Consider the following 10,934-nt stretch of genomic DNA (forward strand, 5'->3'; position numbering starts at 1 on the left):
TTTCAAAATTGATAGTTCTATCTATCAACTGCTGAAACTTGAAGGTTATTTCCGAAATTCTTCAGAGGACTGTCCACTCCGACATTTGAAGAACTTCCTGCACGTATGTGCTCAACAATCTCAAGGTGTTGTTTCTGCTGATACACGTCGGTTACGGGTCTTCAAATATTCCTTGGCTGGCCAAGCAAGGGAATGGTATGAAAAGCTTCCCAGCAATTCTATTCATACCTGGAGTGAGCTAGCCAATACATTTCTGAAGAAGTGTTTCCCACCGAGCAAAAAGGCTGAACTTCGAGATAAGATCTTTGAGTTCAAACAGCTCCCGGGGGAACAATTATATTCGGCATGGGAGCGGTTCAAGTACTATCTAGCTCAATCTCCAACTCATGGGTTTCCGGATGCTATTCTCACCGAGAAATTCTACAAGGGCTTAGATACAATGAATCAGATTGCTGTCAATACTGTCGCGGGAGGATGCTTCACGAACAAGTCATTTATCAACATCACCCGTTTGCTTGATAAACTCACCACCCACAATCAAGCTTGGCATTCAACTGATAGTGAGAGTCTCTCTTATGGTAGTCCATCACTAGCTGCTGTTGCAAAAGAAAACCACAAGAGAGATCATGCCTTTGCACAATTTCAAACCACGGTGGATCTATTATCAAAGAAATTGGCAGAAAAGGATGCACAAGGGGTAAATGTTGTTGAGGAGTTACCACCTCATCCCCAGGCGATGTATCAAGTCCCTGAGGGGATGTACCAAGATGTGCAATAACATTATGAAGATGATAATTATGTCAACAACTTCTAAGGGGGTTATCAAAGGCAAAATTATCAAGGTTCGGGCCATCACCCATGACAAAAGCCTCAACACCAATTGTAAGGGAACAATTATAGCAGAAATGATCAGGGAAATCCAAATCAAGGGAATTACAATAACAAAAATTATGGAAACAAGAGCTCTAACCCTTACATTCCACCAAGGGGGCAAGCATCAAGTTCCCAACAGTGGAGAGACAATTCAGCTAGCAACTCTACTAGCAATGCTGCTAATGATTCTTCGGAGCTGAAAAGTATGATGAAGAAAATGCTAATGAATCAGGACAGAACTGAAAGTACAATAAAGGGAATGTCTCAGGTTCAACTATCTCATTCAGCTGCCATTCAGAAGCTTGAATCGCAATTCAGAGACCCTTCCAGAGAAGTGCATACTCCTCAACATGGACAACTACCAAGTGATACAGTTCCAAATCGGAAAGGTAGTGGGGTAAAATCTGTGGAGCATGTAGCTACTATTAGCACCCGAAGTGGAAAAATACTTCAAGGTGCTGATAAACAGGTGATTGATCTTGAGCCAATTGTTGAAGAAGAGGCACAACCTGATGTATTTGATGTTATTGTGGAAGAAGAAACAGAGGATGAAGTCCCTATTATAGCTGAAGAGGAGCAAAATCTTGATAATCTCAAGGCACAAGGAGAAAAACATGAAAAGAGGAAGGCAAAACTTTATGGCGCTCTACGTCCTTTAACTCAAATGTTCAAATCTTCACCGCCTTTTTCTCAAAGGCTAGTGAGGAAAACAGAAGATGACAAGTGTTTTCGATTTTATGATCAACTCAAGCAATTGACGATGAACATTCCTTTCATGGACGCTGTCCAAGAAATGCCTGGGTTTGCTAAGTATTTACAGGATCTCTTACCAAAGAAGAAGAAGCCATTGAAACACGACACTGTGGGTATCACTCATCGCGTTAGTGCAATTATTTCCGAGACCACAGTGCAAAAAAGGGAAGATCCTGGAGCATTCACCATTCCATGCACCATAAGGCAGCAGGATTTTACCAAGGCGTTTTGTGATAACGGGGCTAGCATAAATCTTATGCCCCTTGAGATTTTTAAGAGATCACGATTAAGGATACCAAAACCCACTACCATAAGGTTGCAGATGGCTGACAGGTCGATAAAAAGGCCAGTTGGGGTAGTTGATGATGTGCTTGTTCAAATTGGGAAATTCCTACTGCCGGCAGATTTCATGATTCTTGACTGTGCTGTTGATCAAGAAATTCCTATTATTCTGGGGAGACCTTTCGTTGCTATAGCGAAGGCTCTTATGGATTCAGAAAAGAATGAAATCAAGTTCTGGGTTAACGATGAGGAGGTGACTTTTCACGCCAACAAGGGTATGAAATTGCCTAGTCTTTATCAAAGTATTTCAGTCATTAATTCTTTTGATGTGGTGGATGAAGCGGTAGAATTCAAGATGGAGGAAGAATGCTTGGGTGAGGCAATATCGGCCATCATGGTCAATTTTGATGCAGAAGAAATGGAGGGATATATTGAGACGGTGAATTCACTCACCGGTCCGGGGTCTTACTCTTATGGGCCCAAGAAATTATCTCTTGATTTAGAGAAGCGAACAACTCCTCCAGCAAAACCGTCAATTATTGAGCCACCGAAGTTGGAGCTCAAGCAACTTCCATCCCATCTTAGATATGAGTTTCTTGGAGCAAATGTCACTCTCCCAGTTATTGTGTCATCACTTCTGAATGAGGGCCAAACTCATAGACTCATCGCAGTTTTGAGGAAACATTTGAGAGCTTTGGGTTGGACTATTGCAGACATCCAGGGGATTCCCTCCGAAATTTGTGAGCACCGAATTCAGTTGGAAGAGGAAAGTTCACCAAGTATTGAGCATCAGAGAAGATTGAATCCACCGATGCAAGAAGTGGTAAAGAAAGAGATTATTAAGTGGCTAGATGCTGGGTGGTTTAACCGATTGCCAACAGTCCATGGTAAGTCCAGTCCAATGTGTGCCAAAGAAAGGGGGCATCACTGTTGTCCCTAATTCTAAAAATGAGTTGATTCCTACAAGAACTGTCGTCGGTTGGAGAGTGTGTATGGACTACAAAAAGCTGACCACTGCATCTTGCAAGGATCATTTCCCAATGCCTTTTATTGATCAAATTCTTGATCGGCTAGTTGGAAGGTCTTATTATTATTTCTTGGATGGGTACTCAGGTTACAACCAAATCAACATTGCATTGAAAGACCAAGAAAAGACTATTTTCACTTGTCCCTTTCGGACATTCGCTTTCAGCCGAATGCCATTTGGTCTTTGCTATGCCCCACCTACTTTCCAATGATGCATGATGTCCATATTCTCTGACATGATTGAAAACTTTCTTGAAGTCTTCATGGATGACTTCTCTGTTGTGGGAGATTCATTTGATGAATGTTTAGACCATCTTGATCGGGTGCTACAAAGGTGTGAGGAGACAAACCTCGTTCTCAACTGGGAAAAGTGTCATTTTGTGGTAAAGAAGGGAATTATCCTTGGCCATAAGATTTCCGAAAGAGGGATTAAGGTTGATCAAGCCAAAATCGATGTGATTTCAAAACTGCCTCCACCCATCTCAGTAAAAGGGGTTCAGAGTTTCTTGGGGCACGCCGGATTCTATAGAAGATTTATCAAAGACTTCTCCAAAATTGCAAATACAATATGCAAACTCTTTGAAAAGGAGTCCAAATTCAATTTTGATGAGAAGTGCATCAAGGCTTTCGACGAGTTGAAGTTAAAATTGACCTCATCCCCTATTGTTGTGTCCCCGGATTGGTCGTTTCCCTTTGAATTAACGTGTGATACCAGTGGTCTTGCAATTGGAGCTGTGATTGGTCAGCGACTCAATAAAATCTTGCACCCAATTTATTATGCCAGCAAAACACTAAATGGAGCTCAATTGAACTATACAGTAACAGAGCAGGAGCTACTTGTTATTGTTTATGCCTTTGAAAAGTTTTGGGCTTATTTATTAGGTGCCAAGGTCGTTCACACTGAGCATGCTACCCTGCGGTACTTAATGGCTAAAAAGGATGCTAAGCCTCGGTTGATAAAATGGGTGTTGTTGCTACAAGAATTTGACTTTGAAGTCAAAGACCGAAAAGGGTTAGAAAATCAAGTGGCTGACCATCTCTCCAGACTTGAAGCAGCAGGGAGATCGATTGATGTGCTGGATATTGATGACACTTTTTCGGATGAAAGAGTCTTGGCAGTCTCCAGTGATGTGGCACCATGGTATACCGATATTGCCAATTATTTGGTAACTGACATTGTTCCTGAAGATTTGAAGGCATATCAAAAGAAGAAATTCTTGAGAGATTGCCGACAGTATTATTGGGATGAGCCTTACTTATTCAGGACTTGTGCAGACAATATGATCCGAAGATATGTGGTTGAATCGGAGGTGATGGATATTTTGAAGGCCTGTCATGATTCTCCGGTTGGTGGGCATCACAATAGAAATAGAACTGCAACAAAGGTGCTAGAGTGTGGCTACTATTGGCCAGCCATCTATCGTGATACGAATATGTTGGCACGTTCTTGTGATAAATGCCAGTGCCAGGGCACAATAGGTCGGAAGCATGAAACCGATGAATTTTGTGCTTGAGGTGGAGCTCTTTGATGTGTGGGGCATTGATTTTATGGGGCCCTTTGTGAGCTCATATGGCCTGAAATATATTCTTGTTGCGGTGGATTATGTCTCCAAGAAGGTGGAGGCGGTGTCCTTGCCTAACAATGATGGTAGGAGAGTCATTGCCTTTCTAAAAAAGAACATCTTTACTAGATTTGGCACTCCTAGAGCTATTATTAGTGATGGTGGTTCTTATTTCTGCAACAAACCATTCGTTGATCTTCTTGAAAAATATGACGTGCATCACAGGGTTGCCACTCCATATTATCCTCAGACGAGTGGTCAGGTTGAAGTCTCCAACAGAGATATAAAGAGCATCTTGGTAAAGACGGTCAATGTGAATCGCACTGACTGGTCCAAAAAGTTGGATGATGCTCTATGGGCATATCGCACAGCGTTCAAAACGCCTATTGGGACTTCACTGTATAAGTTGGTATTTGGGAAGGCATGTCATTTGCCTATTGAGCTTGAGCATAAGGCCCTTTGGGCATTGAAAAAGCTTAACATGGATTGGCATAAAGCAACAAAGCTGAGGTTGTTTCAAATCAACGAGATGGATGAATTTAGGTACAATGCCTATGAAAGTGCAACACTGTACAAGGAAAAGATGAAATACTATCATGACTCGAAGATCCTCAAAAGGGATTTTCAGCCGAAGGACTTGGTCTTGTTGTACAATTCGTGCCTAAAGTTCTTTTCGGGAAAGCTAAAGTCTCGATAGTCCGGTCCATTTGAAATTATAAGTGTTTCCCCAAATGGAAGTGTCATTGAGGTGAAAACCGAGGATGGCACTCGGACTTTTAAAGTGAATGCACAAAGAGTGAAGCACTACCATTGGTGCATTGATAATGGTAAAGTGGTTGATCGGTATAGTTTGAAATACGGTTCCTGAACTGTAAATTGAGGTATCACGTCAAGCCGTGACGTTAAACCAAGCGCTGTGTGGGAGGCAACCCACATTTACTGCTTTATAAGTACTTTAAATATCGTATTTCCTTTGTTTTCTTTTATGTTTTTGATGTTTGCTGATGTGGTAGGATTCTGAAGACAGAAGAGGCCAAAAGAAAGTAAGTGCTAAAGTTTGCAATGAAAGGACGCTCCACGTTACGCCCTGTAACTCATGTTACGGGTCGTATAATGGAGCGTAACAAGATGAAAAAAATGCAGCAATCACTGAAGGATGAGGGAAAAGTGTTATGGTCTGAGTTACGGACCGTCGAATCTCGTTACGGACCGTAACACATGAGCGTAACCTTGACAGAAATCTAGGCAACCACTAGAAAATTTGCACCCGTTACGCAGGTAAAACGGACCGTAACACGAGTTACGGTCCGTCGGCTGTATTGCCATGTCATTAATGAAACATGAAAACGGGGTCGTTTGGGTATACCGTAACACGAGTTACGTCTCGTACCTTGGGTTACGGTCCGTAACCCGAAGCGTAACGGTCGGGAACGTTTAAATACATCACTCGACGGTTACATTCCGAATTCAAATGACATTTTAACTCCCCCTCTCCCTCATAACCCTCCTCATCCTCTCTCCCCCTCTCCCTAACCATCTCTCCCCTATTACCCTACCATCGCTGTTGATTTGTTTTTGTAAAGACCATCGCTGTTTCAGTTTAGTCGCAAGTTTTTCATCCAATTTTCATCCACAATAAGGTATGACAATGTGTTGACTCTCTATAGTCTTCCATATATCGATAGGATTGGTACGATCTTCCATGATTAAATTCATATACCGTGCCATGTACTTCTGATTTTGAATGCTTTTGAATTCCCATGGATTATTGAGTGGGAATTGACAAAGGTGGGGGGTTGGGTTTGGTATGATTGCTGTTTGAAGGACTCGTAGGCACAAGGACATTGTTTCCCACTGAGTCGGAGGGCATCCCAATTGAAAGTTTCACTTGTGAATCTAGTAAATTGTTTTGCCCGCCAACTGTTCGACAAAATGTTTCAAAGAAAAATTTGCGAAAACCGGGTGAAGTCTAAGTAACCCGAGGTATGTGAGGGGACCAACTGGTGTTTTATACCATACCCCAAGGATCTTAAGGTTGAAAATCATGGCCTCGTGCTTAAACGAAACAATTTGGCTACGATGAGGAATCTGTTGAATTGTTGCCCGACGCTCAGTGTTCCGGGGCGTAACATGTGTTACGGACGGTAACACCCATCATACTGCAACACTTCTGATTTCCACAAAAATTTCTAGAAATTTAGGTCACGTTACGGTATGCTGTTACGGACCGTAACACGTATGACGGTCCGTCGAATGTGTTACGGTCCCTGTGTTATAAATGTGTTACGGTCCCCGTAACACCATCGACGGTCCATCGACCGTGTTACGGTGCATGAGCTAATTGAAGTCCTGAACTTCAACCACTAAGTTGTATAATTGAAAAGCTTCTTGTGTTTCATAGCTAACTTTTCCTTCAACAGGTATGGGTAACCCAAGGTAAGGAAAGAAGGTTGCACCCAAGGTTGCCGGCAGAGGAAAAGGTCGCGGTGTAAGAAAAGTAACCTCACGGTTGCGCGATGAAGATCAACTCAAAGACACAAGGGCTACAAAGAAGCCCGCTACACCTAGCAGGCCAGCCTCACTGTCACGACCCAACCCTGTGGGCCGTGACTGGTGCCCGAGCTGGACACCCAAACACACCTACATACCAATCGACATGTCCATATCTTATTCATATCCAACATCTATTAATTTATACGGATATTAATCTGAAGCGGTCGCATATACATACCGATCATACAGAATCCGCTAAGGCTGTCGTGGAACATATCATCCGATGCATATACATAAGCATATATACATACAAGCCGTTAAGGTTGTCATAGCAATCAGGAACGCTTAGACGCAAACCACAGACGTAACCGAACAATAGCGACCCATGACCCATATATATGTCTACAGGCCTCCAACAGACACAACAGAATCATATGACGGGATAGGGCCCCGCCGTACCCCTGAAGATACACATACATAAACATGTACACAGAAAGATCTGTACCAAAAGTGTGGGCTCCGAAGCAAGGGAACACTCCAAGGCAGCAGAGTAAGAAGCCTAAACCGTCGGTTCACTCACACGGACGTCTGTACCTGCGGGCATGAAACGCAACCCCCGAAGAAGAGGGGTCAGTACGAAATATGTACTGAGTATGTAAGGCATGCAATACAACTGAAAAGATCATAACTGCAATAGAGATTCCAGGAGTCAAGTATCATAACCAAGAAACTACTGTACCTGTGTAGTACGGAACAGAATCAAACATTTTCATGTCACATACCGTACCCGGCCCATTCTGGGACTCGGTGAATGAAACCATGTCATTATGTCATCATGAAAACATGTATACATATACCATACCCGGCCCGTTATGGGACTCGGTGAACGAAATTATGCGCGCGAACATCATATATCATATACATACCGTACCCAGCCCATTAAGGGACTCAGTGGAGAGAGTCATGTTATCATGCTTTCATATCATCATGCATGCATATACATATACATATACATACCGTACCCGGCCCTCTAGTGAGGGACTCGGTGAATGAAGTCATACCGTACCCGGCCCAATAAGGGACTCGAGAAATGAAATCATGTGCACATATACCGTACCCGGCCCATCATGGGACTCGGTGCCATAATCATATCATCATATACATATACCATACCCGGCCCTCTAACGAGGGACTCGGTGAACAATGCAGAGGAATACGCACGATAACATATCCTGGCCCGGGCTCAGTGAAGGTCATACTGAGGCTTGCACGAAAAGAGTAGTGCGAAACCATATGCACGTAAATCAAGACTCGATGCATAAGTGTACTTACCGACCCCTGAAGGCCCAGAAATAAGTTTCGGGTCGATCAGACTTAGTATGAGAAAGTTACGAGCGTTTGAAGTACAGAACGTTCTATAAGCATTTCAGAAGCCATTTTGGAACATCAAGGCCAAAATCATGTCAAAAATCTTTTGGACATCACTATGGATCAAATCAAATAGAACTTTTGGAGTCTTATGCACGTATCAAAACATATCAAAGGCTCGATGGAACAATCGAATGTGTTAACATTTGGAAGGTCAAAACTATAGTCATATCATTTGTTTCTCAAATGCTATTCGGAAACATATTGGCCAAACTTCAGACATCATAGATACACATCATCGGACATCATGGATACAAATCAAAACCATACGGAACAGCTTATAGGAGATCAAGAACGTTAGCCATCCTAGGGGCTTTAAGAATAAGAATCTTTCCGAAACCATACATATACATCATATACTTATTTCATAAGGATCATGCCAAGAAGAAAAGGTTAAGCCTTACATACCTTTCCCGCTTTCTATGCTAATCCGAACTTAAGTCTTTCGCTTCGCAAGATCTACAACAATAATCATATATACCAAAGATTAGCCATAAACACTTAGAGTCCAATTCTAAATCAACACTTAATCTACAGAAATTTCGGCAGCATTTCCCCTGTAAATGCAACATCCCCGAGAATTCAACTTGACTATATCATCAACAACAAATCCGAGAATTTAACTCGGCCAACTTAGCAACAACAATGGCAACAGTTATTCCAACAATATCGACAATCCATTCAAAACACATTCCAACGTTAACAACTTCTTCTACAAACTTTGACGACTTTCCATTTACGTTCAATTCATAATTGCTTACATATTCAAGTATTAATCCGCAACCATTCAAACAATATTCAAGAATACTTCAAACAATCCGTACAATACCCAAAATAATCTAACCATTATTTCAGTCTACCCGAAAGCTTCCAATTGTAATAAGAACAACAACAACACATTTCTATCTTTCAAATTCATGAACTACACTTAGCAATTCACACGTTAGCAATGTTATCCCCGCAAATACAAGAAACGATATTGGAATCACATTGGCCTCCAAATCAGCCCGTAACCATTTCAACATCAACTTGAATTATCAAACTCTCATTCCCATCATAGAATACATAAAGACAACAACCAAAATACTACATAAAAATTAACTCATCATTCCTACACCACACACACATACACGGCCAAACCCCAACATGCATAGTTTCATGATTTTCATCCATTTCCACATACTACAACATACACAAACCATTCATAACATATAAAAAGAAGATTAAACCTTACCTTTTCTTCTTGACTTCACAACTTAGCTAGGGTTGTAAATGATGAAAACGAGTGGTTCGTTGACCCCAACAACAACTCCACATTAACAAGGACCCTTCAATTAGTGGGTTTGCTAGAAAGAAATATTTTTTTTATCAAGCTTCTTGAACTTCAAATTTGCAAGCTATGGCCGAACACTCCTTCCTCTTTTTCTCCAAGTTTCTACAACTTTCCTAAGGGAGAAGATGAAGGATATGATGACTTAGTCATCTTTTAAGCTCATATATTAAGCCTCCATGTGGACCATGGCCCACACATGGCTTGGATCAATTAAAATTTGCCAAGCCATGGATGGTGGCCCACATGTGCCATACGGACATATGGCCCCTTTGGTTCATGATTTCTCAACTTCCAAATATTCACTTTTAACCCCAAACTTACCTTAATATTTTCATGAACCACCTTGTGAATTTCCCGTTTTACCCCTAACCTTTCTTAATATTTCCACTTCAAAAACTTTCATGAACAACTTGTGTGCCAAACAAAAATTAAAATATAACCTCATCCTTAACTTCCCGCGATTATCTCGAATTATCCGAATGTACAAAATGCGGGATATAACATCCTGCCCCCCTTTAGAACATTCGTCCTCGAATGTTGAACTGGCCTCATGGCGTGTTATAATACTTCGGGGAGCTCTCCTCTTTATTATCGTTTGGCCGCAATACTTTAACCGGAACCATGTCGTTGGTATATAACTTTCTTACCTGACCATCCGTTATAGACACAGATTATTCCCTTTGTGGTAGTTTCTCTGTCGCTTAGATATCACTCATATGAAACACTTGGGAAGAGTCACTAACACATTGCGAAGCATAGATGCATGGAAGACTGGATGTACCGCTTCTAATTCGGTGATACCTCTGATTCTTGGGTGAGTGTACTATATCTCAATTGAGCTTTCCCCTTTTTAACCTCACATTCTAAGTATTTGTCCAGTAATGACTTTGTCATTAACGAGCATAATAGTTATGTTCCTTTCCAAGGCCAGTCATATCAGTATTCAAAACGTTTATACATGATATTGGTTTGCCATTTCTCGTCTTTCGCAGTCCGACTATACTTATGACAACTTATGATTTGAGCCTAGTTAGTTTCTTTATTCGCAACATCTTTGGGTTCTTGCCGCAACTTTTCCTCGTTTCCTTTCCCCACATTCTTTGATACCAGTATCCCTGTCTGTAACTTCCTTGGATTGGTGATCGTTTCATTAATCGTCATTCCTTGTTCGCTCTCCGGCGTGG

At 41.6% G+C, this 10,934-nt stretch overlaps 1 non-coding gene across 1 annotated transcript; it reads right to left on the minus strand.

Moving 5' to 3' along the window:
* Nucleotides 1-286: 286 nt before the first annotated feature.
* Nucleotides 287-393, minus strand: LOC132643061 (small nucleolar RNA R71). The gene has a single exon (XR_009583514.1). It is a non-coding gene; the product is annotated as a small nucleolar RNA R71 (small nucleolar RNA).
* Nucleotides 394-10,934: the final 10,541 nt, after the last annotated feature.

This window comes from Lycium barbarum, chromosome 5 (genome assembly GCF_019175385.1).
Source record: "Lycium barbarum isolate Lr01 chromosome 5, ASM1917538v2, whole genome shotgun sequence".
Taxonomy (NCBI): Eukaryota; Viridiplantae; Streptophyta; class Magnoliopsida; order Solanales; family Solanaceae; genus Lycium; species Lycium barbarum.